At 41.7% G+C, this 3,866-nt stretch overlaps 1 pseudogene; it reads left to right on the top strand.

The window, feature by feature from the left end:
- The first annotated feature begins 537 nt into the window (after positions 1 to 537).
- Positions 538 to 2,927, top strand: LOC122734018 (annotated as a pseudogene).
- Positions 2,928 to 3,866: the final 939 nt, after the last annotated feature.

Here is a 3,866-nt window from a genome sequence, read left to right as displayed (position 1 = left end):
CTACCAAGGGACTTCATCAATTTCTTTCTAAAACTACTTCAGATTTGGGGCTTTTATTATCTCCAAAACCAGCTGTCTGCCACTAGTGAACTGGCATAGTGGAGAGACAACGGGAATTGGAGGCACAAGACCTAGACTGAAGTTCTGCCTTACTAATTGTGTGACCCTAGGCAAGCCACTGAAACTCTGTAAACCTCAATTTTCATATCTGTAAAATGGGGGTGCTAATGATACCTATGGCAAGTAAATTACACGGTGGTTATAGGGTTCACAGGAGATGTTTAAAAAGTGTTTTTCAAACCATGAAGCACTATAGAAGTCTTTTATTATTTTTATTACCATTATTGTGTTATTGATTCTTTTCTGTTTAATGTTCTTTAGACCATTGCACAGAATTGCTGTCTTCAGTAACTCAATAAAAGTATTGGGATGATAACTCATCTGCTGCAGGCTCCATAAAGACAATTTTAGGATAATTCTAGGAGACAGGACTGTGGAGATCACAGGTGAGATTAATAAAAATGAGAATTAAAAAATTAAATTAACAAATAAAACCAGGAGTTGGTTTTATGAAAAAAAAAGTAAAATAGATAAACCATTGGTTATTTGATTGAAAAAAGAAAGAAGAAAATCAAATTACCAGTCTCAAAAATAAATAGGGTGAATGTATATCCAATGAAGATGACATTAAGGCAATTATTAGAAGATATTCTGTATAATCCTATGCCAGGTAAATTGAAAATCAAAGTGAAATGTATGAATTTACAAAAATATAAGTTGCCCATGTTAACAGAAGGGGGAATAGAATACTTAAATGACCCCATCCTTTAAAAAAATAAATTGAACAAGGCATAAAGGAGTTCCATAAGACAAAACCTCAAGGATCAGGTAGATTTATAAGTGAATTCTACCAAACATTTAAGGAACAAGAAAAGATTCGTGTACCAAAGAGCCCCAGTATGGAATACACAGCAGTTTGGCCATTCCGTTAAAGGAGCTGAGAAGCTGAAACAAGATATTCCAGAATGCAAAGAATAAAACCTTACAGACGAAACATTAACCTGCTGAGCAGTATAATCTCACAGGGGAAATCATGGATTTTATGAAAATGTGAGACTTCCAAACATTCCTGATGAAAAGACCAGAGCTGCATGCAAGTTTCTAAGTATAAACACAGTGTTGAACAGAAGCTGGCACAAGGTCCCAGATGGAAGCTTGAATAAGTCCACTTGTGGGGCTACAGTCCCATCAATGAGCCTCTCCCAAGTATCACCTAAGGAGAATAATAAGGTGGGAGGGAGAGGGATGTATTCTGCTGATCCGAAGGGCTTTCTCCTTGGTGGATGGGAGACCTCAGCCTAAAGGTAGACAGACCCTGGGAATATAGACAAGACCATCGGAGAGGGCAAACGGTTGTCTTTCCTTTTATGGGTCCAGCCAATCAATCAAGCATGTATTAAGTGCCTGCTGTGTGTGGGCCAAGCACTGTGATCAAGTACACAGCCTCTGTACTTGGTATTTTTCACCAGGTCAAAATAAAAACTGTCCTATATCTCTTATATTATTAGCCTGATTGCTCACATGCAAGCTCAAGGTCCTTTGCCCTTTCTTTGTGGAGAATTAAAAGCCAGATTCTCATGTCCCCTGGGAAACCATGCTGTGGTGGCAAAAGCTGCTTTGGGAGGCAGAATTGTATTATGGAAGATGTTTAGCTGCTATGGAGTCAGGGGCCATGGGTTCAAATGCTGCCTCTCATGTACCTACGTGACCCTGGGCAAGAACTTAAACTTATTGGGCCTCAGTTTCTTCTCACCTGGCTAGGAGGAGCTCAGTGAGGTCACCAGAGTGCCTGGGATCATGTCTCTTCCCTTCCCTGATGCATGTCTCATAGCAACAGCTGCTTCCTTGAAGTGTCTCCTAGTGCATCCTATTCTGCAGTCAGTTTCTATGTTTCCCTTTCTCTGGCTCTGCCTGTGTCTCTCTCTCCATCTCTATGTTTTTGTTTTGTTCTGTCTCTCAATATATATGATATACATGCCTGTGAACATTCAAAATGGGACATTGAGCATTCATTTCATCTTTTCCAGAGAAAGCAGACTAAGTGAAGAAGCATTTTTCAAACTTGAATCAGAAGGTGAAGTCAACTTGGCCCTGAAAAAAGAGAAACTATGGGACACAGATACATTTAAGTATTCAAGTCCAACAAATTGAAATGGATTCACAAATAGTCTTCACATTGCTAATGATGACTTTGGGCACCTTAAATGACTTCCATTTGGTTGTAGCAAGGAAGAAATTGTTCAGTTTTGTTTAGGGTTGGAAATCATGCCAATGGGCTAAGATTGCTGCAGGACTTCCAGAAGAGGCATATAGGGGAGGCCTTCATGCAGTGTGCTTCACAGGAAATTGCCCCAAAAGCTCTAAAGACAGAAGGAGAGAATGTGGTACAAGTACAATGAAATCCTTAAGAAGTGCTGTGCAGAAATTCATTCTCATTATGATCATCCCACAAAGCTCATGGCCTGAGGCTGGCAGAGGGTATGACGGCACTGGTAGAGGAGGTGGCCATGATGACTACAGTGCATATGATGATGGATATGGCTTTGGCTCAGACACATTTGGAAGAGACCTCAATGACTGTTTTTCAGGAATGTCCCACCATATATAGAGAGGTGGTGGGTCCACTTTCCAGAGTGCAACAAGCCATTGTGTACATGAGACAAGTACCTTACGGAGTTACTGAAAATGATATGTATACATTGCTTCACCATTCAACCTTGTTTAACAGAAGAGAATATAAAAGGAGGAAATGCAGAGGGAAAGAAGGGGGAAGGAGCAGGCTGAGGTGGAATGTCTGGAGGACTGGAGGGAGCACTTACTTCATGCACCCCCAAACCAGGAAAGGGCTGGAACTTCTGGGACTGTAGCCTTCTTCAGATGTCATAGGTGCATCCAGCATTCCCTTCAGTTTTGCAGCAGAGGGGTTGGTCACCAGGACTTAATAGGGCCTTTTATTTGGGTTCCAACTGCAAGGCAGACTGATTCAGGATTGAGTGTCTAGAAAATGACTGAAAAATTAGATAGTTAAGGACTCAAGAAGTTTTGAGTAAATCCCAGCAGTAGGACACAAGGGAAACATTGTGGTGAGGGAGTCACTGGGGGGGAGGGGGGGAAAGGGTCATAAGATGTCCAGGGATGATTTCAAAGGGTGAAAGTGAAGGGGTCACCCTATGTTTCAGAAGAACTAGGTCTTTTAGCCATAGTGGATCCCAATCATCCATAAATTTGCAATCTGAATCTTAATTTAATTGATAAGTTCTACCAGGCAAGAGGATTAGGGTGCTTGGCTAAGTCTGTTGCAGGGGCTTGTTTGCAAGGAAAAGCTTCCACCCACCAGGGAAAACATGCAGACTATGACTAATAAAAACTTATAACTAGGAGGGGAGGAACTAAATAGAATCAATCTGCCAGACTCCAGAGGGGGCCTCAAAGGGAGGGAATTTCCCTGACAGAGATCTTAGGGGCTTGTTTACATGCTATTTGGGACAGATTTCACATTGTAGATAAATGTCTTCTGCCCCTGCTTTCATTTCCCCCCACCAATATTTGTCGCTTAAACTAAAGGTTTTGTTTTGTTTTGTTTTTTGCTGGGCAATTAGGGTTAAGTGACTTGCCCAGGGTCACACAGCTAGTAAGTGTTAAGTGTCTGAGGCTGGATTTGAACTCAGGTCCTCCTGACTCCAAGGTCAGTGCTCTAACCACTGTGCAACCTAGCTGCCCCTGGCTTAAACTAAGTTTGACAGGGCACCAGTGATTAGAAGACACAGAGGGAGTTGGGGAGGTCTAGGCATCCATTTGGCCTGTAC

This window comes from Dromiciops gliroides, chromosome X (assembly GCF_019393635.1).
Source record: "Dromiciops gliroides isolate mDroGli1 chromosome X, mDroGli1.pri, whole genome shotgun sequence".
Lineage (NCBI taxonomy): Eukaryota > Metazoa > Chordata > Mammalia > Microbiotheria > Microbiotheriidae > Dromiciops > Dromiciops gliroides.
Note: the sequence above shows the minus strand (reverse complement) of the source record. Positions and strands in the feature narration are given on the sequence as shown.